Below are 26,580 nucleotides of genomic sequence, written 5' to 3' on the forward strand. Positions count from 1 at the left end.
TTTATAAAATGTTTCATTTTTTTCCCCACTACTGATTCTAAAATAGCCTCCAACAATATGCCCAAGGTATTAAAGAACAAGCAAACCAAATCAACCTTTCTGGGCTTTAAGATATTCTCTTTTAGATGGCTGTGCCGAGTGTATTAAAACTGTTTACAGTTGCAAACCTTTCTACACATTGGATTTTAGCACTTTTTGGAATAACCTTTAATGCCAGAACAACACTTCTCCTTTTAGCATTTCCTTTCCCAGCTCAAAGAAATGCAACATCTGTCATAATGTGAAATGTAGATTTAATGCAAATGGCAAGTCAGGCTCCTGGTAACAAAGTAAAAAATTCTTGGGTGGTTTTTAGTTTTGTTTCTCTCTCTCTCCCACACCATCCTATTTCAGTGAACAAGGGAGGAAGCATCTATTTGTTGTATAGGCTTTTCTGGGACACTTATCAGTAGTATCTGAGTTTCTCATATAAATTAATGAATTTATCCTTAAGGCATCCTGGTGAAGTAGAGAAGTATCACTATTCCCATTTTATAGATAGAAAACTGAGGCCCAGAAATTGGCACAAGATCACAGCCAGGAACAGAATCCAAATATCCCAAATCCCGATGCCTGAGAACTTGCATGTACTGGGTATAGAATGCTTACATGTAAGGGAAATTATTTCTAAAGTATTGAAATTTCTGAGGACATCTCCATTTAAAAAAGTGAGAGTGAGAGAGGGGTGGGAGAGTCAGCCAGAATGCAGGGGGATGACGACACTGTCCTGGTTTGATTAGAATCTGGAAAATAAAACTTTAAAGGAAAGTAGTCCATGAGTTACTTGGAATGTGCTTTTAATCACAGAATGAAGAGACATTGCTGTTAGTTTTAATCCTTACAAAAACCTTGCATGTTCAAGAAGACAATTTTGAAAATAATAGGAGTAACCAACTTTTAGCCCTTGAAAATGTGCTGTTTAATATGAATAGAAATCCACATATTGACATTTAATATTGAGAAGTATAGACTTGTAGTAAACAGTGCGGACCTTTATGCTATATAAAAACTTTGTGCTTTTTAGCTGCCTCTCCCTTCTTTTCCCTTAGAAAGCTGGAGGCAGCCACAGTGTAATCATGGGAAGGTGGGAGTTTGGATTTCAAGATGCAAATGTCACATTTCCGTGCAAACGACTCCCACATTAACACTTTATCAGGATCTCAAGCTGCATCTTTTATCTCTTTTTAGGAAAGTGTCTCTCAGAGGAGATTGCCCTCAATAGACCTGCAATAAAAAGATTTTACTGTCGCTGTTGTGCTTCTGTGCATCCTACTGTGAGGGTCCCAATGGTCCCTTAGGAATACAAGGAGTTGTGAGAAATAACACAACTGGCCACCAGAACAATCCACTCCCTCTACCTTCCCACCAGCACCTCCCACTTCTACTTTATAGCCGCCCTTTTCTCTCCTAAAATCTCAGGTTACTTTGCTAAGAGTTCTCAGAGCTACAGTTTCTGTCCTTGTCTCTGCCTCCAGCTCCTTAAGAGACACCCAGCCCCAGCGATTGGATTGGGCAGCCCGTCTTGACACACCACTGTGCTGAGTGCTTGAGGACGTGTTTCAACAGATGGTTGGGGTTAGTGTGTGTCATCACATTCGAGTGGGGATTAGGGAACGGAGACTGCCTTGCTGGAGCTGTGTGGTCTTCTGCAAGTGTGAGCTGCAAGCAAAAGAAGAGCTACTTAGCTTTTGGGAGAAGAGGGAGGATTCATTTTCAGCAGCTAAAAGAAAAGCAGTTTGTTCAGGTAAAGTAAAAGACATTTAATGCCTCCCCCTCCCCTTCATGGTTTTGAATGGAATGCTAGCACAGCACACTTGTCAAAGCCAGTTGCTGCTGCCTTATCAATGCAGCTATTGTATGGCTGACAGATAACTGCGAACATAGCTTGATGCTTGGCTGTCTTCATAGAACTAACACTCTTAATGCAGTTAAGGTCACGCTTTTGAAGGTATAGATTAGAAAATCTCTTCTGGAACAGTGTATCTCCTATTTAATGTCTCCCTCTCGCTCTCACACATGTGCTTAAAACCTTCAGTAAATGAGAGATCGTCAGTGCTATAAGAGTAGTTTCATTTCTACTAATTAATGAATGAATGAAAACTATTGGGAGAAAAAAATCCTAGCATGGTTTTTCTGAGATTCTGACAAGATGCTTAACTGCTTTTAGGCAGCGTAGACTGTCTCTGTCTCATTGTGAAACGAACTAAAATGTTTTGAAAGTACATTTGATATGTCTGTAAAGTTTGAAGACTCTTTTATAGAGACCTGGCTGGGCTCGTGATGATTGGAATATAGTTAGCTTGGCTTACACATGGATTTAAAGTTAGGAACGAAGCAGAAAAAGGAGGAAGTGAGAGAATACAATGTAATACAGCGCTTGCAGCTGCAGCAGAGCAGATGGATGTAATTCATTTGCAGATCTGTTTGTGAAAGTTTTGCAAGTCACTGAAAACTAAGTAGCATCACTATAACGGATCATTAAAGGCCGGCTATATTTATAGATTCTAAACAGGCTAGCTGAAGTGTTAATTAAATGTAAAGGGATTTTTTACCGTTAGGCACAAAGAGAGGCAGAAATTGAATTAGAAATTAGTCACTGTAAGTACTTACTGTCACTTTCATTTAATGACTATTAATTTCATTGGCATCTGGGGAGAAAAAAGCCACCAAATTAAATAAAAAGCCTAAAAAATGATTACGAATTAGATTCTGGATATTTTAGAATTAATCTTCTCAGTTTATTCCTCTAGTCTCTCTATTTTGACAGGTACTGAAGGCTGAAGTGGCTTATTTTAAAATAAATCCTTAAAAAGGCTTCCCTTAAAGAGTAACTAAATTATATGTTTCCTTTTGCCACTATAACAGATCTTCCATACAGTAACTCTCTCACACCTGTGGTGCTCATGAATGATTGGTTTCTCCCACTTGTGAAAGAAATTTAACACTGTCCTCATCATATACAGGTGAGATATTCTGTATGTAATCTGTTCTGAAATATGATCCGTTTAGTAGGCTGAGCAAGGGGATTTAGGGCTGGTGCTTTGTGATTTTGGCACTCAACTGTGTAACGATGCCCATAAAACCATGTTTCAAGTTGCACATATCGTTTTGCCTCAAACCAACTTTTTTTTTTTTAAACAGGCTGTTTGGCTGCTTTACAGATTGTTCTCAGCTTGTATTTTCAAACACATTCTTTAATAAGACTGTATCCTCATAAATGACCCACAGCAATTTTAAAGAGAGTATTAGCTAAATCCTAGTCAGACAGCATAACCTGACTGGGATTGGGTGAAGAAATTGGAGCATATTGATTTTTCATTCTGCCGTTTTTCTTTCTAATGAGCAGTGGAAACTTTTGCAGGGTTGTTGTTTTTTTAAACAAAATACCAAATTAGGCTTGTGTTAAAACCTCCTATACAAGGAATAAACTGTTTTAACTTTAAATTTGATTTCTTCACTTTATTCTACCCATTTTTGGTTGATGTGAAGTCCCTTAAGACAGCTTCTGTCCATGAAGATATGGCTTAGCCTGCTAACAAAGACAAGGTGCAGCAGTTTCAGGAATGTGAATCTGCTGTCACAGCCTAATTATAAGGCTGCCTTCTCCATGGATTTCTGTCAGATGGGTCGTCAGATGTAATCTTTTAAGAAAATGTTTGGATAAATATACGTCCATCTTTTAATCATTTTACTATAGAAAAATAGTTTGCCCAATATCATCAGAAAAGCTTATGAAGAAAGTGGGGACATTAAATCATGTTTTCCCTTCCCTTGTAATGATGGGGCTGTTTAAAAGACAATGCCCGCAGGGTAGTCCAGTTTCTTGTCAAAATATAATCTACTGTTCCAGATGGTAAACATTCAAAGACATATTTATGGCGACTTCCACATACCTCAGTTTGACATTTGTTTTCTTCTTGAGAGCACTTGTGCTGGGTACACATGAAGTTCCCATTAGCATCCCAACAGCTGTAAAAGTGTTCAGAGCTCAGAAAGATGTCCCTCATAGTGAGGTAAAAATAATCTGAAAAAAGAGCTGGATCAATACAACTGCTGTGCCCCCCAACAGATCTACCGATAGACACACAAGGTCAGAAATTCCAGAGGCACAAAAAAGTTCTAAAATTGCTGCATGAAACTGCATTTTTGTTGTTGCTAATTTGCTTGGTAGAATGTTGAACATACCAGGCATGTCTGTATTACCAATTGTTCTTGTGATATGGGAGATTTACCCTAAATGAAATCAGATTTTTTTTCCATGTTCCTCCTCAGTGAAGACTGAGTCAGATACAGACTGACTTTATAGTTGTTTTCCCTGTATCTTTTTTTTTTTACCTAGTGCTGTAAGCAAAAGTCAGAGCCCAAGAACTTTGTTTTCCAGCCAGAATGTGTTTTGCTGTGGGTTGTCTTAATTATGTGTCATCTTGTTAGTTGTCAGAGGCTTCCTCTTTTTAGCACTTTATAATTTAAGTGGGTGAGCTTGTTCAAGTCATAAGCAGCAGAAGTTGAAGTTTCATACTGGCATGCCTTCCTTGAGCTTTCACTGGCATGACTCAGTTTCAGAGAGAGAAGCTTAAATATGCTTGGTGTAAGTTCACATTTTTAAAAAAAGTTTGGTATTTTTCCAAGTAGTGTGTAAATACTTTTAAAAAATCAGGCTAAATAGGACAGCATTAGTAGGAAAGGGATATATATGGCAAGTACTGGTGTGAGAGTTATAATCACAGTTCTCACTCCAGGCAGGGTCCGATAAAAGCAAACTGTTTAAAATGTTGTGATGCTGGGACATTATTTCCAAATGTGGAAGACATTATAAACCCACATTCATAGGAAGTTAGGCAGCTATGGAAAGAATGATTTTTGAATGATTTGCAAATTCTATTCTGACTAGATCATTTTATTGCAGAGAATTCTGAATGATTATTATCTAGTATTCTGTACATTACAGAGTGCATTCAATTTTATAGTACTATCCAGGGAGTATGACGAGTTTTAAATGTTATGTAATGACAGGGTTTATTTTTATCCATACAAGGTTTCACCCTTGTCATAGATGTCATGGGAGTCATGGATTTCGTGATTTTCATGGCTTTTTAAAAATATTTAAAACCGTGGCATTTAGGGATTTATTTGAGAGAGGAGGTAAATTGATGTGGTAACAGTTGAAGACTTCACTCTGACTGCCCTGAGAGCTGCAAAATTAAACAGGGAATTGGAATTCAGTGACAAGTCTATGGTGAAGCAAAAAGAACTAAATTAGTGGACTTTTCCGCTAACATGTTTGCCTCAATATCTTGTGAAAGTGTGTTCATGTTCAAAAATTCCTCATTAGGTTTTCTTTTTATTTTGAGTCTCCCCCGGTTCTCGTATTATGAGAAAGTGCCCAACTTAACATCTGTTATCCTTGAAGATGCATAACACTATGAATAGCTATCTTCACAACTAAAAGGCCTAGACAAGTGATCCTATTTGTCCAAAGGCTGAAATTACTCTCAATATCTGTAGTTCCCCAACATCAGGGTGGTCATTCAAGCTCTCTGCCTGCCTTGGCTCCGCGCGGCTTCCGGAAGCAGCGTCATGTCCCCTTTCCGGCTCCTACGTGTGCTGCCCCCGCCCCAAGCACCGGCTCCACAGCTCCCACTGGCTGGGAACCACAGCCAATGGGAGCTGTGGGGGTGATGCCAGCAGGTAGTGCAGCACGTAGAGCCACCTGGCTGCACCTCCCCATAGAAGCCAGAGGGGGGGACATGCCACTGCTTCTGGGTACCACCTGAGAGTAGCGCTGCCTGAAGCCTGCACCTCTCACCCCCTTCCGTGCCCCAATCTCCTTGCACCCTCAGAACTCCTTGGCCCCATATCAGAACCTTCTCCTGCATGCCAAATCACTCATCCCCAGCCCCACCCCAGAGTCCTCACTCCTCCTGCACCCCAACCCCCTGTCCCATCCCAGAGTCCCCACCCACACTCCAAACCCCTTGGCCCCACCCCCCAGCCTGGAGCCCCCCCACACCTCAAATCCCTCATCCCCGGCCCCACTTCAGAGCCCGCACCTCCAGCCAGAGCCCTCACCTCCTCCCACACCCTGCCTCAGCTCAGTGAAAATGAGTAAGAGAGAGCAGGTGGGGGAGAACAAGTGACTGAGGAAGTGAGGATGGAGTAAGTGGGGGGCGGGGCCTTGAAGCAGAGGCGGGGCAGGGGTGAGCCTAGGGGCAGTGTCGGGGGCGGACAAGGGTGTTCGGTTTTCTGCAATCAGAAAATTGGTAACTCTTAAACACCTCTATGCAGTTGCAGCAGCTTTAATGCATGCAGCCACTGCCACCTGCTCATTTAAAAACAACTTCACCTTCAAAATAGAGCTTGGCTCACTCCCTTCTGCGAGTTGTTGTTTACCTCCTCCCTTTGAGCAAGCTGGGAACTACAACTCCCAGAATGCCCAGCATGCTGCTGCCGGATTCAGAGAACTGAGCTGGAGCCTGCAAACTGGATGACAGCCACTTTGTTCGGGTGAGTGTGTGTCGCAGAGCCCTGTGTTGATACAAAATTTGTATCTCATCTGTGCTGCAATCCACAAAAATGGTCTGCGAATATCCGCAGGTACAAAACACTCTACCTGTAACCCTGGGTGTCTTATAGCTGTGCAGCTTTGGTCCAGAACTCCAATCCCAAAAGCCTGCCAGCAGCCCACAAGCCTCACCCTGGCTTTTGCACAACCTGGTTATTCTTGCCGGCTGATCTTAGTGTCCTGCCAGTCCCAAATTCACCCCCAAATCATGCTGCTGCAGGGACCAGGCCCTCTCACTGGACCCTCATAAAGAAAGTGTTAACTTTGCTGCCTTTGCAGAGATAATGAAACATTCCAGCCTGTCAGCTTTCCAGACGCATACACGTCACTGAAATTACATGGTACTGATGATTTATAAGAAATCAAAATAAGTTTATTAGCAAAAGAGCATGGAATGAGGGATACAAAGTAAAAGAGATAAAGGTAGAGCTGGCTATGAGAAAACATCATCATGTTGTGACACTAAAAATTTAAGACAGTAATTTTCCTTCAAACTAGGTTTGCAGGCTCTGAGGTAGAGCTGTGTCAGAGAGAATCAGGGCTGTGCTGTGGATTTGGTTGACTAGTTGCTTTTTGGACCCAAATATCAGAGGAATTATTAGAAATATCCAATTTTCCATGGAAATTTAATTTTTTTTAATTGAAAAGCTGAACACCTGAAAACTGAAAAACTTCAATTCTGGTGATTTGTGGGAGTTGTCATGCTGGTGTCTCACACTCCAGTTCTCTATAGGAAGGACTCTGTGGTAGGACTACACTTCCCATGATGCACTACAGTGAAACATGGCACTTGTGTGGCTGCAGTGCATCATGGGGAGATGAAGTGCAGCTGGGGTACCTTGCCCATGGAGAAGAATGGAAGCACTTTGGTACATGAATGGTGAGTACTTGGTTCTGGAGAATGGGCATGTGGGGAATTAGGAAGGTTGCTTTCCTCAAGAACCTCCACAAAAAATGGGCCAATGGTATGTTCCAATATTATAATTTCAATGTTTGAAGCTGATCATTATTACAGTACATGCACTGCTTTCAGTTATTTTCATTGAAAAAGAGAAAAAAGTGTTAGTGAGCCTATGAATGTAAATGTTTGTAGTATTATCAATTGCAGCACTTGCAATTTTAGTACAAGTCTCCAGATATTTAGTGTTGTTCTTTAAGCCCCAACTATCGGGATCAAGAGATTACATGAGAATCTGAGCTCATTTTTAAAAAATCTAGCCCTCGTGGTTGCAGAGAAAAACTTGAAAAAATGAAGTTACTGCAACCTAAAGTTTCAGAAAGTGCAAGGCCAGTAAATAGAACCCAAAATATATTTTAAAAACAAAAAAAAGGCTTATCACTTTTAAGCCAATCTCATCATTTGTGAAGGCTTGGGATTAGCAATACTGTATCTGCAATTTGCAAATATCAAACCCTGTGGCATTTCTGGAAAATTTCCTAATAAAACTATAGGCTTTTTAATGTTTTATTGCAACAGACAGCCACCACATTGTAGAACCGTGTGTAACAACAGAGCCTTGTAATGAGGATGGAGTCTCAAGCATGGACAAACATGATGAGTAAGGGGATAAATGTGTGTAGTTTCATAGAAAAAATATCTAGTTTCATGGAAAGAATTGCTTCATTGTGACTCAGAATATTGAAGTGTCTGTATACCACTCCTATCCCTTTTAAATGAACTCTGAAGAGAAACTATTAAAAAGAAGAAAAAGTGAAGCAGAACTGTACATTGAATTACTGCTTTGCAAAAGCACCTTTAATTATTAGAATATAATGTCTTTCAGCTGAGCATAAGGTTGAGTGTAATAGGAAGATGAATGGGGCCTTTGGGTTTTAAAGTTAACCTACAAGCAAGGGATGATGAGTAAATGGGGGTGAGCATTAACTTGCTCTAAATGCCTTTGAAATAGTGCTTACCAGTTGCTTGAATCTGTCGTCTTCACCCTCCACAGGATAAGCGTTCGACTTTTTATAGCATTTACTGAGACTCTATTGCATTTAAAAGATTAGGAGAAGATCTGGTTAAACTATTTTAGAGAATAATTGGAGATGAATTCAGTCACTTTTCCTACTTTCAAATTATCAGTGAAAAGACTTAGTTGTTTACAAAATTAAGGCCCTGAGCCTGCAACTGAATCTACTAGTTCAGACTAGTGCACCTGTTAAGAGCTTCATCCAAGTCAAAGGGACTACAGGGGTTTGTGATTGCAGTATCTTTGCAGTATCTAGGGCCTATTTCATTTATTCTAAATTATTTGACAATATTACAGCAAAGTATGTCTGTAACACCCACTGCTGCCACCTGATAGAGTATCCCCAAAGATACAGTGCTTACCTGTGGTTAATTTGTGTGCCAGGGCTTAACTAGGCTGAGCCCTGGCACCTCAAAACTTGGCAGTTCATAGCCCTGGCACCTCTCAGCTTGCTGCATCAGTTATGAATGTAAAAAAAATTGCTTGAGCCCAATCCAGCCCCTCTTTCATTACAAATTAAGCACTGGTACTTACTGGGTTGGGGGTGGGGAAGTGGAGGATGAGGAGAAATATAAGGGGGTCAAAGGTCTTGCAGGTCACATATAGGGAGTTGCTGGGGTTAAGAGAAGGAAGAAATCTTGGGGGGGAGGGGAATATCTGACTTGAGGGAAGAAAAGGGAGAATGGAAGAGGGAGAAAAAAGATGCTGAAAGGTTCAATATCATATATTTCATGATTTAGCTGTTCCAAACCTTTTGAGGATTGCCTCCCGCTAATTTGTCTGCGTGGGAGGCATGCCAGTCAAAAATTAGAGAACAGAAGTCCATAATAAACTGAACATACAATAAATAATAAGTACAGAATGCCTCTTCACTTTGTTTTTCCAAGGACTTCATAAAACAAAAATGTTAGATTCCAAAGTATTCCTAGAGTATTGATTTTTTTTAATTAAATATTAAATCAATCATTGTAGTCCATTATATCAGAGACTTTCCTTAATTGTTGTCATTCTCCATTATTTCTATTAAAGAGAATAGATTACCTCTAATATATGAATTCTTTAATCTATATCTAACATGATAGATAAGAAAATATACCCTGGATTCTTATGATCTTGTTTACATTTGGAGTCAATGTATTAACTGAGATTGTATCAATATTTGCTTGGCCACCAGAATGAGGGATTAGAGGGAGTGGATTACCATGTTTAGAGCAATAAAAATGTTCTGAAGAAAACTCAAATTCTGTTTATCTGCAGACATTATGCTAGTTCCTTTTATCTTAGTATCAGTAGAAAGAAAACATTCTTATCTCACTGTAAATTTGAGCCTATATCTGGCATGCAGACTCATAGGCTAAGGCTTCCTCTTCTCTGTTGCTGTGTGAATTCAGATTCCAGTTCACAGTGATACTGAAGACTCTTGATCCCTGTCTTACTGGTACAGAGAGGTTCCTTTGGAGTGTGCCTGCTGAAGGGGAGGGGAAAGTAGCGGGAAGTGGAGGAGAAAAGTCCGAATATGTATTCTATGGACACCAGACTCCACAAACAAATAACAGGTAGCTTCATTCAGGAGCATGTGCGGGAGACAAAAAAAAAAAACAAAAAAAACACCCCAAAAGCCACAAAAACAAGTAAGCGTGTCTTTTAAGTTTTCCTCCAGTTTACCATCTTCCATTTCCATTGTGTCCTTCAATTCCTTCTCTTCAAGTAAACAAACCTCTACCTGCACTTTGAATATAGAGCTTGTCTACACCACAGCAACACATCAGGGCACCTACTTATAATGCGGCTGTCCCTCAATACTTTTTAGAGAGTTCTATCTTGCAGTGTAAACAGAATCTAGTGGAACAGATTGTGATTTTGTGCTAGATTTATAGCTGCCAGGGAACTCCGTGAGGTTCCTTTTTGGAGATCTCTTGCATTCTTTCATTTGGTGCACCAGGGATTGCCTCCATCTGCCTCATGAGAGAAAAAGAGGTTGTGACCTTCAAACCCTCTGAATCCCCAGGAATCTTTGGGGACACAGGGCCATCCATATGGAGGTGCTGAGTCCCCTGTGGCTCTGTTCTCTGACAGTGTCTCTCCCCCACACGTAAGCATGGAGGATTAACTGTTTTCCCTGATTGCCACAGGGCATGGGGTGGAGAGAACTATGTGCATTCTTCCTACCTTTGCCCCATCACTCCCTGTGCATGCATCAATGGATTCATGGAGTTGATTGTAGGGATAGGGGGAATGCTGCTGTGGAGGCACTTGACTCCTCCCCCCACTTTCTGCATGGGGAAGTGAGATCTGCAATGATACTCTTAAATGAAACTAGCACACTTTTGATTTTTTCACCTGTTCTGTTTGAGAGTAGACTCAATAAACATAGTTTAAACAAAACTGTTAACTAAATACTTAGTTCAGATTGCACACAGATGTTGAGGCTGCTGCAGTAGATCCTGGAAACTTTAGTGCATTACAGCACACAATTCTGAACCAAACCCCTGACAGCTGGAATGTTGCTACTGCCAAGGGTGAGCCAATCCCCATGCTGGCGGAAAGAAGAAAGCGTTTATATACAACAGTATAACATCACCTACATTGAGGGCACCAGCCCAGAGTTTGTCAATATTTAACAGCCTTAGCGTTGGCGTGGACTACTCATTACTTCTAGGTACCCAACTAGTCACACCTGCCAAAAATGCCATTTTTCCTTCTATAGCTGTCAATAAGATTGTGTGCTGTCCTTTTGGATTTTGAATTAGTTGTGATGATCTATTTGTATTTGCGACCTGAGATTGTTTATAGAGATTCTTTAATCTCTAGATGGGAAACCATCCTCCATTGAAAAGTTGCAGTTGATCCAGAGTACAGTAGCTTGTCTACTGGGCAACACAGGGGAACAGATCACTCCCGCGTTCCACCCACATTATTGTCTTGAACATGGCATTAAATATTAGCTTCCCATTTCAATCATCATCTTCAAAGCCCTCTATGCAGCTGGTCTTAGTTGCCGGAGGGACAGTTTCACCTTGCATTATCATGATCTCCCTCAACTCCACTGAAATAATGGAACTGTAAACTTGAAAAGCAAAACTCATATGCGAGAGACAGCTTTCTCTGCAACTTGTGTTCTGACACCATGGTGCTGGGCACCATAAACAAACCTGGATGGATAGATAAGGAACTGCTAGAACTGGCAAAATAGGAATATGAATTGTAGCTGGCAGAACAACCTAAGAAACACAAGACTCTTCCAGGAAAAATTTTTTTAAATACAAACTGGGCTTTGCCCTAGTATTGATGGTTATTTGGATGGAATGCAGCATATTGGTTACATACTTAGCTTGTCAATTCTGCTGTTTAGATGACATTTGGATATCTCCTGCAGTATGCAGTATGTGAACTGTCCTTTAAGATTTTTACTCTGTGGCTCTCCTAATCTAGTACTTTGTCATTGTTTTGTGGTGTTGGAAAGAAGCTTCAATTGAAAGCACAAAATGCTACAAAAGATTTCTAATGAAAGCAAGCAGTAATGTGTATTTAGCTGGTTTCAGGGGTGTTCTGTACAGTTCTATTCTCTGCTTAACCACTTTGGCCTCTGTTGTCTTTTTTTCTTGATTGAGGTTAAGCGAGAAATATTGCAACTTCAGCTTCCCCAGATTAAAATAGAATATTTTCCATCATCCGTGTTCATTTTTCCAGATATGGCAGTCATCTTTCCTTAAATCAAAATACTTACATTGGCTCTCTCTAGGGAACGGAATGGCTTGTGGGATTGGTAATGGGATACAGAGCCTTTCTCCTCTAGGCCATTTCATCCTACTGTAGATCCGTAGTATTGAGTAAATCTCAGAAACAAAAGGTAATGTGTTTACCTGAACTGTTAACTGCCTCCTTCCCAGCCTCTACTTTCCTCTGCTCCTTTGTTGTGGATATTAAGAGCTGATGTGAAGAGCTGCACATTGGCAGTGAACAACAACTAATTGTATTGATCCTACAAAAAATAAGGAACTATGCTACATATTCTTGAGCACCATCTACTGGCGCAGTATCCACTAATTGTTTATATATGGAGTGGAGCTCTCTGGTATTGTCGCAGTGCAGGTTTCCACCTTTCTTTGGATGCAGCAGCTGTCTTCAAGGGGCACCTGGAAGAGCTCCACATTGGAGAAATCTGTAGAGAGAAATATTTGCATCCCTAAATACAACACTCTTTGAGGGGAAGACTCCTTGCTTTGTCCTCAACGGCAGCCCTCTTCAGGGAAACAGGCCCACATATGACCCTCCCTCTGCCATTAGGGTAGTAGACCCTTAATTTTGCATTCTGAGGCACCTTCATTTGCAATGCCACAGACAACTGTATGCTTTGGAATGTCACTATGAGATAAGCCCAGAAGCAATGGAAAGAGGTGAGGGAAATAACCAACCACTTCTTAACCCCACATTTCGTTTTGCGTTAGTTCTTATTTTTATTAAGCCACCTCCTCTTTCTCCCATCACAAACCACAGTAACACAATTAACGCTAACTGGCACCCTTTGTTAAAATTATCGTTAGAGAGGCTGAGCTTAGCCTTTTACCCAGTGGATGAAGATTGAGAGACACTTGTAAGATAGTGGGGAGAAGTTTGGGGAGAAGCACTCTGCTGCTGTCTATGCTGTCCACGTTCTGTAAGAGAAGACTTCATTTTCCTGGCCTGTCAATGATCTTTGTAGAAACTTTACATTAGATTTTTTTTTAAAAGAAGTTGCTTCCTCTGTTATAAAGATGGTAGCACTGGATACTCCCAATCTTCAGTTTGTTACTGTGCTTCAAATAAACTTATGCTTGACATCCGTCTTAGATTTATGCTGGATACTTATAAAACAATATATGAAAACAACTCTGCTGTATATCTGGACATTTGTCATTTTCTTTCCAATCTTGTGTAATCTTTCCTAATCTACCACTAAATAGTTAATTCTCCTAAATGTGGTGCTCCAGGCCAAGTATTTCTGTAAAATTAGTTCATGTGTCATGACTGACTTCCTCTAACTGCCTTGTAGGTCTCTAGCAGCATTCACCTGCTAGCGATCACCTTTTTCAAACTGCTTCATTGCTTTCAGCCTGAATATAGAACTATGAAAAATGTTTGTAACCATGGAAACCAAAGCCAAGTGAGATTTATTTGGGTTTGGGGTTCTGTTACAAACCTAGAAATTGAGTCAAGTCTACCAAAAGTGTTTGAGACTCCTTTAGCTGAGTTTTGTGACCCTTGAATTACCTGGGCTAAGTTTCAAATTAACCTCAACCATGGTTAGGCATTTTCAGCATCATTTAGAACCTTGAAATTCAAAGTGAACCTCTGGTGCTATACAGCTTCACACAGCTCTTCATGTTATAGCATTTGTTTCTGCACATTTATTATCACCCATCATTAGCATTGGCAGTGTTTCCCTTTCCCCCTATTGCATGGTGCCTGTTCCTTCGGCAAATTCTGTGTCATGGTATTTTAATCCTCAGAAAAGTTGGTTCTTCTATGCCTTTATTGTTCTAATATCCTTATATTAAAATAATGTAATGAATGTATATATGAACATATGTTACTAGCATTTATATAGAAAGAGGTTATTTTTAGCTGCTTTTTAATTACCTTCCCTCTACCTCTGACTAAAGGGTTAACCAGTATAGCTTGGATTTATTAATTTAGTACATGGCTCCTTTTAAGAATTTTCTACCCACTAATTTAACGATTAGTCTAGGTAATTTGATTTTTCCAGTGAGTCAGTTTGCTGATTTTCACCTGGTTGAGTCAGCTCATATCTATTCTGCTTTTCCCCCAAAAGCTCCTTGTTGGCTGAAATTAAAAACTTTATGAACGGCATCAACTGTCTGTCAATTTACTCTCTGCCAAGCTTTACTTAGGAACATACCAATTCTACCAGCAGCTGGTGTTGTCTTAGAAAACATAGTTTTTAAGTTCTCCTTTCTCTTTATTTCAAGGCAAATATGGGAATCACTGTGCTTGGGAGAATGATTGTTTGAGACCCAAGAGGTTAAAGAGAATGAGGGCCAGGAGCATCCTGGGTTTTAATCTGAGATAAACTGCTGATTTCTCTGTGTGACCCTGTGCAATTGATTTGACCTCCTTGTGCATTTTTCACTCCATTTAGAATATTGGGTAAAAAACAGTCTTCACTGAAAACCACATTCCACATCTGAGCTTCATTTCCCTGAGTAATAAAAAGTGACGGGTTGGGGAGAGAAGGAGAATTGCACAAATATTTTAGGATTGGTTTGTTTGTGATATTTATTTCAAAATCACAAACACTCATACTAACTGCACGATACAAACTTTATCTCTGAAAAAAAGCAATCCACTCTCACATTGTTTTTGACCTTTTCACTGAATTGACTGGCCAGGAAGTATGTCCTTATTCAGTGGTTCCCAGCACAGTATTTATCTGTTCTTAGTTTATTGCACAGCTTCTTTTTCACTTATTTCGCATCTTTTCATATCTTCTAAGTGACATCTAATACATGAATAATAGTGGCCAACACAGTTTGCTTAGGTGCTTACTGTGCAGTTCACTTTTACTGTAACTATAGCTGCTGTATCCTTTTTCTTCAGTTGTCATTATTTCTGAGGCTGACCTTATGTATGCTGAAAAGACTTAAAATCACTGTAAACCAATGCAACCCCCCTAAATCACTTACACTGGCTTAACACTTAAATAGGTTTAGCTAAATTCAGTAACTTACTGAGGCAAGCTAGAACTGATTTTAAGTGAGGGTTAAGCCAGTATAAGTGCATCTATACTAGGGATTTGCACTGCTTTAACTAGATCAAGTTTTAAATTTAAGTTGCATCAGTTTAGCTAAATTCCTGCATCTTCTGGCCTAGTGATTAGATACTAGCAGAGAGGGGCCAAGTGCTAATTCCCTGCTGTGCCATAGACTCACTCTGTGACCACGGGCAAGTCACTTAGTCTCTCTGTTCCTCAGTCCCATACTTCACAGGGGTATTGAGTGTAATTACATGTAAGACTGTGAGGGGCTTGGATATTAGGGTGATGGGGGCCATAGAAGTACCTTTGAGAGAGAGGCTGATCTATCTCAGTATGTCAGGTTTTTTGTGACTTACTCCATTTTATTTGTTTCTAGAAATCATTGCCAGTTGGGAGGCAGGGGTCTCAAGTCTTCCTGAAAGGGCTGGGATAAAATGAGGAACAAAATAGAATAGGCTTACTTTCAAACAACTTACATTAAGTGTTGGATACCGAGCTCTAGAATTTTGACAATGGTAATTTAGATACAATGTGAAATTATATGACGAGCATACATGTTCCACCAACTCATATATCGTGTGCCAGAAGAACAACATTTTAGCCAGAGATATTGTGTGTGTGTTTTCTGGCATCTTGGTGGGGCTAACAATCGCCAACAAAATTTCAAGGGAAGGGAGCTGTTAACAGTGTTACAGCCTGCAGACCAGAGGAAGACTTTGCAGTGCAACAACTAAAGGTTAGACAAAAGAAAGCAGAAGAGCATGGATAGTGAAAAAGAAAGAATCCTGAAATATTAAGGAATTTCTTGTCAGTGGGCTAATATAACTCTTGCTTTCAACTCTGCAGGGTAGTCCAGACTTTGCTGCCTGTAAATGGGCAGGATGTGGAAAAGTTGAATGTTAGTGTATGAAGTCATTTTACCCTTATGTTGTAAAAAGTGAAGTGCACATTCACTACCAGAACAACAACAACAACAATCCTTAAATATTTTTATGCCCAGAGTTGGGAAAATTTGTACTAGTTTTAGCTTTTTGGAATTATTTTAGCTCGGAATTTCTTCTCTTCTGATTATAAGTCAAACCTTCATTGGATCCCCACTACGTACTTTGTACATAGTAATGAGAGAGGCTGATGAAATGTGGCAGTGTTGGGACAAATTATGGAACATAGCTAATCCAGATTTATAAACATTGGTAAGTTTTTAGTAAAGCTAGAGGAAAATCAGTTTTTTACTGGGGAACATCATAATGCTCCTAAATATGTATCTCAGACTGATAACCACTTATTGTATGTTAAAAACAAAATTTCAGTTGATTATTACAACAAATTTGCTTAAGGTTAACAATGTAATAGATATGAAGCCATTACATAACTGTTTAAACCTCAGTAAATATGTTACAAATGTTAACTATTTTTGTGCTAACATAAATCAGAAGTCTTATTTAATCTAAACAAAACAAATGCATAGGAAAATCAGTTTAAAGTATGTTTTCAATTTCAGAAATAACTCCTTGTGGATTTTCCTTTATTTTTTCACATCTAAAGTCTGAAACCACCCAATAAGATTTTCCAAAGCATTGAGAAGAATGTCATGGGAGAAGTATCTTTTCCATTCACATTCATGCTGCCATTTGGTCACATTTCAACCCATGGAAAATAACTATTGTAAATATGATTAAACTCCTTCTAGCAGTTCTGACTTAATGGTTCTGTAAACTCTTAATAGAAGGCAGAGCTCTCTGATGTGTCTATGGGATATTTAAGAGGGTGAGGTAATATCTTTTATTGGACCAACTTCAGCTGGTGAGAGAGAGAAGCTTTTGAGCTTACACAGAGCTGTTCTTCAGGTTGAAAGCTTGTCTCTCTCACCAACAGAAGTTGGTCCAATAAAAGGTACTACCTCACCCACCTTGTGTCTCTAATATCTTGGGATTCACATAACTACAACAACACTGCATGTGGGATATTTACCCATTTCCATTAATTAGCATTAAAAGATAGTGACATTCTAATAATATAGTGAAATAGCCTTCTCATTATTTATAATTAACCTTTTTAGTTCACGCACAAAATGTGCTTACTTTTAAATCAGAGAGGCAAATTTCCCAGTCAGTAGTTTTCTTTGCCTCTCAAATGTTTTAAATTGCTGCCAGACTATCTTTCTGCTTATAATGCATTTTGATGCACTGATTTTTATGCTATTGTGAATGAAATCTTTATGTTGCGAGGGAAAGTGGGAAAATCAGAACAGGCAGGTTGCAAACCACAATGGCTTTTTTGTTTTAAGTATCTGCTGAAACTTAGGAAACCCTGCATTATTAAACCTCTGTTTTTTTCCTTTCTAAAGTATCATTTCCTCTAGTTATAGCTTTTCACTAAACAACAAATTTTACTTGGCTGTTGAAAAAACAGATCTGCCAGACAGCAAGGCAGATAGAGATGCTGATATTTTATCAACTGAGAAAGCACACACATACTTAGGGGCTTATTAACCTCCATCAAGTCACATCTAAAGAATTTCCTGTTCTCCCTTCACCCCTTGTTTACCTTGAGTTTACTTCAAAACTAGTTTCTTTTCCATATTTTTTTAGTCGGTACCCAACCTTTCCCACCCCAAACTGAGATAAATATCTTTTTAAACTCAAATTGTTTGTCTCCTTCCCCATATTTGCATAAAAGAAATGCATTTAAGAATGCTTTATAGATTGAGTACTCACACTGGTATAAATGGGCATGAATCAGAAAATAAATGTCTGTCAGATTCTGCCGCCCATATGATCACTGAATAGTCCCTTACCCTGTGATTAATTCCACTGGAATGATGATAGGGGACTTATAAAGCAAAGTTCTACTGAATCTGAGTAAGGTTTCAGAATCTGGCCCTTAGTAAAGGTGTAGTTTGAATGGAAGTTGAATAATAAAGGGACTGGCTGATCACATGAAATGAGTTGGCTTTTGAGGGTGTGTCCTATTCCTCTCGCCTATGACTTAAATTCTGCTTGCACTTATACCAGAGCAAATGTAGACTAACTTTTTTTTAGTTACTCCAGATTTACACGGTTGTAACAGAAAGCAGAATTTGGGTTTTGTGAACAGGACAGCAGTTTCTGGTTTTGTCAATAGCTAGCAAAGCAAATGGAAGCAAACTTGAAGCCTTGTGCCAATGCATTTGTACAATGCAACAATATATTGACATGTCAGGCTATCAAAGTCTTCCAAGTGGAGGCTCCAGATCCTCCAGGTCAAATGATATGGCAGTTTTTCAGTCAAATCCACAAAATCATGAGGGAAAATGCAATGATCATAGGTTTTTGATCTAGAAAAAAGAAGTTCTTTTTTAGTTTTGGTGATATTCTCCTGTCAGAATACTTCCTTTCTAAACAATATGAAATTGAAATGCCGCACACATAATGTCAAATCCTGCATTCTTTACTCAGGCAAAGCTCCCAGTAGAGTTAATAGGCACTTTGCCTGAAGTTGATGAGTTTTACCTAAGTAAGGAATGCAGGATTTTGCTGTTGTTGCTAACATTAAACAGCTTTTCATCTGTCCTAAGGACAGAGGTGAAAGTAAGCCAGTCCGGTCCGGTATGGTGTACCGGCAAGAGCTGGTACGCTGTGCTGGACTGGACTGGCTTCCCGGGCGGTGATTTAAAGGGCCCAGGGCTGTAGCTGCTGCGGGGATCCCCGGGCCCTTTAAATCACCACTGGAGCTCTGGCAGCCGGGCTCGGGTGGGGATTTAAAGGGCCCAGTGCTCCTGCCGCTGTGGGGAACCCCAGGTACTTTAAATCACTGCCGGAGCTCCAGCAGCGGGACTCGGGTGGTGCTTTAGAGGGCCCGGAGCTCTGCTGTGACCAGAGCCCCGGGCCCTTTATTTTGCCCCTGAGCCCTGGGGCTCCCAGCCAGCTCTGAAGCTGGTAGCTTTGGGGTGATTTAAAGGCCCTGGGGCTCCCAGCCACAACCGGAGCCCCAGGGCCTTTAAATGCCTCTTCTGGCTGAGGTCATGCCGGCACTCAGGACTCCAGCGTACCCGTAAGTCCTTTCAGTTACTTTCACCCCTACCTAAGGATGACACTTATTAACAGTATTTAACGTGCATTTCTTTCCTAATGAATAAAAATGAGCTGACACTTTATTAGATTGGTGCTGTATTTCTATTCCCACTGTTGAACATGCTGTTGAAAGAGCTGACTTAATTTTTACAGTTTTCCTAATGAGGAAAAGCAAGCATGACAAGCTAGATAATATTCTACTGAGCCTTTTCCCCTGAGTTATGAGAGTTCTGGAAAGGCCATGAAGCATAACACGTCAATTTTAATCACAGTCACTCTTTATTATTTACAAATAGAAGTAAAGCTCTGATTGATTTGTAGGTCTGATCTATTGGCCTTGCCTGCACTAGTCTTTTCTGCTTAAATTTTCCTCTGTTTTTTACACCAGTGCTGCTCCATAAGCAGTAGCAATGGTGAGAGCACTAATGTCCATAAAATGTTGGCAAAAACCACTGGAGTTGGACTCGCCTCTCCTGTTGTTGGTATTTGCAAACTTTACTACTAAAATGTTTCCAGATAAATGATTGTGCTGTATTTGCAATAAGAAGTTATATTTATAGAATCTTTAAACACCCTCTCCCCAAAAAATATCCAAGCACTTTACACAACTGTATACACAAAAACTGTTTCACTCCAATGAAACATCTCTGGGGTGCAATATGAAGCTGTTGTGCACCACCACTCTCCATACAGAACTGTTTGTAGGAAGTAATGAGGAATAACTTCCAGTTATATCTGTAAGGAAAACATAGGTCTTGTACTGTCATTCCATATGAAAGACTTCACATGTGGGACCACACTGAGTAGATAAATTCAGCACTGATTGAGAGATGAAACAACAGCCCCGCTAATGAATCACCAACAATATCTCCTGCAGCTCCTTGGGTTTTTCTTGGAGGTATCTCAACTATAGTTCTCATGGGAGATCAGATAAGATCATTACAACCCCTTATAGATCATGGTAGGATATTGCCACTTCTTGAATAATTAAGAGGATTCAGCTTCACAGTCTGTCCCAGGTGTGGTGATATCCTTGCACATAACATACCATCCCGTGTCTTATTGTTCGTTTATATGGTACAGCAAGAACTATACGCTAAAGCAGCAATAGAGGAGCCAGCAGCTGCTGAAGACCTGCTCATCCCAGACCGAATATGTGACAGCTGCATAAGGCCCAGCTATCCTACAAATACTGTTTAGGCCCTGCATTTCCATATGTTGTGTGCAACACTTTTAAAATTCCTGTCTGCGCTACAAACTGGATCATTGTTTGTACCGGATTCTGTGTATTGTATACAGGAACTAAAGAGTGAAGCAGGGAGCAGAAACTGAAGAAGCAAAGTGAAGTCCAGCAGCGATAGCAGCCTCTAAAGGAAATCAGAGAACAAATTTCACAAAACACCTTCAGTGTGGAATCACTAGCTCTGCTAATGTTATATCTTGATCAACCCCTTTGTTCTTCCGTTGGCAGTTACTGTACTATAATGTATATGTGGAGGTAGAAAACAGATTTATGGAAACTCTAAGAGCTCAGTCTAATGTCCACTGAAGTCAATGGAAAGATTCTAATTGACTTCAGTGGGCATTAGATGAGGCCCTAAATTCTCATGTGTATATAGTGTCTAATAACTTCTTTTACTATCTCTTTACAACACTAGCTCACTGTTTTTATTTTTTGTTTGCAGTCAAAAATGTCTGTAATATCAATGTTTCACTACTCTCGTGTTGCTGTTGCTGCTTTTTGGCTTTATCTTTTTTTATTCATCTGTGTAGCATTAGTCAGCATATGAGATACAGTGGTAATCAGGACAGAAGATAAGAAATAATTAATCCCTCTCCAGGAAAAACATGGGAAACCTAAGTAGGGAAGGAAATGTGCCTGCTGCCATATGTGTACAGTCAACTTTTTTTAATTTGAACATGGAAGATGTGTGGGGGCTGCTTTTTAGCTATCCTCCCTCTGCATTATCCACTTTTCTAACTGCTCTTTTTTCATTACCAATTTTTCATTATTTTCTCTGCTTTTACATTCCTGGCCTTTGAAAAGCAATTTCCTTCCCAAAGTACTTCATCCAATGTGTTTCCCATAACAACAACAATAATAATAGAAAAAAATACTCCTTTAATAGCAAGTTTGAGGCCAAAATCAATTTTCTGATACCCGTGCAACTCCTCTTGATTTCAAGGGGATTTGCACTTATGTTGCTGAGGGAAAAATCTGGCCCTTAAGATGGCCATCCACCTAGAAGGGTAACTACAATAAGCAACTCTCTCAAAATATAGGCAGCCCTTATTTTTCAAAATTGGGGGAATAACACTTGCACAACCTTCCCAGTTCTCTCATGTGACTTTCTGTCTCTTTGCATATACTGGCTAATCCTTTGCATGTACTTCAGATTGTGACTAGGTAACACACTCAGCAGAATGGCACCAGCTTTGACCTGTTTCATTCTGACCTTTAGCTACACCACAGTTTTTGATGAGGAAAAACTGCTTGTAACGCTACGTAAAATGTCATAAATCAAGCTATGTGGGAAATAGAATGTTCCACTGACCAGGGATTAGAGACCAACAATTCAGTTCTCTTCAGAGCTCTGTCTTTAATATTGGGTGACCATGTGCAAGTCATTCAACCTAGCTATGCCTCTGTTTCTCCGTCTATTAAATGGGTATTGTGGCCTGTCTCCTCAGCTGTGATGGAGCAGAGCTTGGTGCAACTCCGGTCAGGTAACTGAAAGACACCTTTCTCTCTCCTCTGATTCTCTCTTTGGGTAGACACTGAACCAGGTGTGGGTGGATGTTAGATCCACCTGAGGACTGCTTTATCTTGTGATGCCTCCCAAGGGGACCATTGTACTGATCAGGGTCAACAGAACACATAGTGTGCCCTGGCCCCAACCCGTACGTCCCTCCACCTGGTTTAAGACATGAGGACCTAGGGTCGAGGTGGCTAAATTGGCTTTATGTCCCTTGAGGATTTCTCCTCAGCTAGAAATTAGAGATGAAAATTACCCAGCACATTGGCTGGTCACCTCCCATGTCAGTGAAGGATTGCTCCTTTCAGTGCATTTATTGTTGCTTTGTCTCATCCAGTTTAAATGTCTCTTTTGCATTCTAATGATACAGAATGAAAACTAGACAGTTTGGCTGTCTTTCTTCAAATGAGTTGGTAATAAAGGGTCTACAAAAATATCAAAGGAAGGTACTATCATTGTAAACTAATTTGTCAACTGAACACGCAGAAGCAATGAGGAACAAGTGGTTATGCAATGTAACCACACTTTTATGTTTAAGTTTTGGGCAGAGGTTTGAGTGAGTCCTTTTTTTAGCCAACCGGTTCACCTAATGCCTGGATATAATGTGGCATTTTGTGCACCATAAATGATGACTGCTGTGATTGACTTTCGGAAGAACTACTGGATTTCCTGGAATCTTGGTCCAGCATGATGGATCAAGAGAGCACAATATTAAGGGTATTCACAGGGAAAAGCAGACAGAAAATCTTCAATGGCTGTCTATACCAATGTATAACCTTAATGGGGAACAAATGTTTGAATGTGCTTAATGAGCAGAAATCTCAAATCTGCCCTGTTGCTCTGATTATCTTAAATATCATATTAGCATTTTCTTACTTAAATTAGAAGGTTATAGGCAGAAAATACAAAAATATTAGAAACCTGAGAGAAAAAATGCAGAAATAAATCTGGACATTTTAAAATATTTCCCTCTGATTACTTTATAACTCTATACTTTTTGTCATATATATCTCTTACCCTTTCAAGACTCTGGACTTTAGTCTTTTAAGATGGAGTCTTTGCAGATTTTCACAGCCTACTTGAAAATTTAACAGCATATGAAATTTATTTTTTCTTCACTGGGAAAAGGGCTTAGCCCCAAACTTTATGGTTGGAATCTAAAGAAATCCTGTTGTGTTTCTGTTTTGCACTTGTACTAACAGACTTAGGAAGCCACTTCCACCAACAGATACGGAGTACTATCAACATATCCCTCCCAAGAAAGGAGTTGGGGTGTAAAACAGAGACCTGCTGGTAAATTAAGCAAACTATGTTGGCAGTGCATTTGCACTTAAGACTGAAACTTTTCTCGTTGAAATTAATAGCAAAACTCCCATTGATTTCGATAGTACAAGGTTAAATCCTTCACTGAGCACAATATTCTTACGGTGTTGGAATACATTCTGAATAATAATAATACAGAGATTAGCTAATGCTATCTTTTTTTTCCTTATAAGACTTTTAACTTATTGCTCAGAATATTTTAATATTTTTGTGTTTTCAAATATTTATTACAGTAAGAAAAGACTGAGCTGTGGAAGAGTGAAAAAATGACAATATTTCTTTCTTTCATAAGGTAAGATTTCAAAAATGCAGTTTTCCAAGTGCTTATTTTTAGCACAACAACTATAAAGTAATTTAAGTTCCCAAATATTGGCAACTTCTCATTCAGATTTATCCCGACCTTCACAATCTTGGCTACATAAAAGCCAGCACTTTAAAATTCATGATCCTTTTTGATTAGCTGACATGATGAGTCATCAGCCAAGCTCTGTATGTGCCACTGTGCTGACCTGTTCTGCATTAGAGAAGCTCAGACTGCATTTCATTTCGTGGCCATATATTACAGCTGTACGTGCTTCAGGACACCTGATTTCAAATTATCTCAGATTTTTTTCCCTTCTTTGCATCGAAAATTGGAAACTCCCCAATTTCCATTGGGAGTTTGGCTTCTTGTTCCTAGGTTTTCTGGTCTCATGTAACTAACTGCACATTAAATAATGTTCCCACATGGATGTATTATTCACAGTGCTATGATCTATGCAGTTAACCACAGCTTTCCTAATGAGGATCTTTTGGACCTTTCAGTAGTCCACAAAGGGAAAATAGATGTGTATTGATTGTTGCTTACCACAGGAAGAAGACAGATGATGAATTTAGCTCTGGTGTAAAGGATCAGTCCAGCTTCACATAGCACACAGTTAAAGAAAAACTGCAATTGGTTGCTGTATCAGAGATGTCCAAAAACAATATGGACTAGTTAGCACTAATGAGAGGTAGATGCATTGCAGATTATTAAATTTTGGAAATTATCAAGTAAATGAACTGACAGCTGTTAAAAACAAACAAACAAAAATACCAAAGACTAACCTATAGAAAGATCCTAGAGATTCAAAAAGAATTTAAGTTGGTATCGAAATTTAAGAGGATTCCATACATATGCATTCTGTAGGCTATTAGAATCATAGATATTTGTGTATAGTTATTTGGAACCATTCTTTAGAATTACACAACAAGGATATAACTTTCTATTAAACTATAAAAGATGGTCCAAAAAACCTAAAATAGTAGGGATATAATTCTGTTATTTCTGTGGGACTTTTCCATGTCATTTTTCCATAGGACTTTTATTTTCACAACTAAAGATTATATAATTATTTATAATTTATCATATATTAATACACATTGTAGTAGAGTTAGTAAAAATAATTGTCTTAGTGATACTGCCTGAGACCTCACAACAGCTCATTGCTATTATAGTATTTATCTGAGAACTAGATAGAGAATACTATCACTGTATGAATCCTAAAGTATGTACTTCAGCAAAATTCTACTGTCTATTGAAAACTGAATGATCAAAATAATATGTACAAATAAGTGCCACAGAGTTAATATCTACTGATGAATGGCTCTCGTGATTCTCAGTGAGATCTGCCTTAGGCCACGTCCAGACTAGGAATTAAAATCGATTTTAGATACGCAACTTCAGCTACGAGAATAACGTAGCTGAAGTCGAATTTCTAAAATCGAGGTACTCACCAGTCTGGACGGGGCTCCATCGATGTCCGCGGCTCTCCGTGTCGATTCCGGAACTCCGTTCGGATTGATGGAGTTCCGGAATCGATGTAAGCGCGCTCGGGGATCGATACACCGCGTCCAGACTAGACGCGATATATCGATCCCCGAGCAATCGATTTTAACCCGCCGATGCCGCGGGTTAGTCTGGACGAGGGCTTAGTGACTTTTCTCAACTGGAAGTCTAATCTGATGATGTGGCTCAAGGCAAAGGAAGTGTAGCTATGCATTGATATGTACTTTAGAAATGAAGATATCAGCGTCAGGAAACATTCAACGTTATTGTAAATTCTATCACTTTGATTATTTTAACAATGGCAACTTATTAATTTAGGCTCTGGTACATCAGACTGGTTCTGCAAAAGATAGTTTAAGTTCAGTATGAATGGGACCTGTGAGATAATTAAAATGTATAAGCAGCAAAGAGTCCTGTGGCACCTTATAGACTAACAGACTTTTGGAGCATGAGCTTTCTTGGGTGAATACCCATATATGCCCATATATATGTAGTTCCAACTACAAAACCAGTTTCTCCTCCCTTGGTTTTCACACCTCAGCTGCTAGAAGAGGGCCTCATCGTCCCTGATTGAGCTAACCTCGTTATCTCTAGCCTGCTTCTTGCTTGCATATATATATACCTGCCCCTAGAAATTTCCACTGCATGCATCCGATAAAGTGGGTATTCACCCACGAAAGCTCATGCTCCAAAATGTCTGTTAGTCTACAAGGTGCCACAGGACTCTTTGCTGCTTTTACAGATCCAGACTAACACGGCTACCCCTCTGATACTAAAATGTATAATACACAGCAGCTTGCAATATTAACTATTTTTTCCCTCTTTTCAGGTCTTGAATGTAATAAATGCACTGGACAAGGCATAAAGACTTCTATTAATGCTATGAAAATTAACTACATCACATTAGCAGCAGAAAATCTTCAAAGGTACAGAAATTAAACACTTAACCAGTAATTAATTAAACCATCCATGCCACAAGCATTTGCAGCACAGCCTAGATATTCAGTTAGGTCAATAATTAAACTGTAGTAAATCATCTATAGGTTCCATCCTGTCAAACTTTAAAGGTTTAAAGATTAATTCTCAAGGACCCTTAATGCTATAGTGAATCTGTAAATGATTACACAAGATAGCTGAGCAATCCATATTTTGCTACTATTAACATTATTTTCAAGACATCACAAAATTATTTCTTTTGTTCAAAAATAACATGTGACCAAAATGTATGCCTCTCTAGTCCTTATGAAAAAGACATATTTCATTTTTTGAAGGCCAAGGATAGTCATGGCAAGATAAACGGGATTTTTTTCTGAA

General features: G+C 39.4%; 1 protein-coding gene across 3 annotated transcripts in view; it reads left to right on the plus strand.

Moving 5' to 3' along the window:
• Positions 1-1,482: 1,482 nt before the first annotated feature.
• The window catches only part of SULF1 (sulfatase 1), a 175,083-nt gene continuing 149,985 nt past the window's right edge, over positions 1,483-26,580 (plus strand). For 2 of the 3 annotated variants that reach the window (XM_030553245.1, XM_030553247.1), the window contains exons 1-3: positions 1,483-1,783; positions 23,693-23,751; positions 26,096-26,192. The gene's annotated coding sequence lies outside the window, so the exon portion shown is untranslated. Of the gene's footprint in view, positions 1,784-2,904; positions 3,003-23,692; positions 23,752-26,095; positions 26,193-26,580 lie in introns of all 3 variants that reach the window. The other variant, XM_030553246.1, reaches the window with a different exon arrangement.

The sequence above is a fragment of the Gopherus evgoodei genome, chromosome 2 (genome assembly GCF_007399415.2).
Source record: "Gopherus evgoodei ecotype Sinaloan lineage chromosome 2, rGopEvg1_v1.p, whole genome shotgun sequence".
Lineage (NCBI taxonomy): Eukaryota > Metazoa > Chordata > Testudines > Testudinidae > Gopherus > Gopherus evgoodei.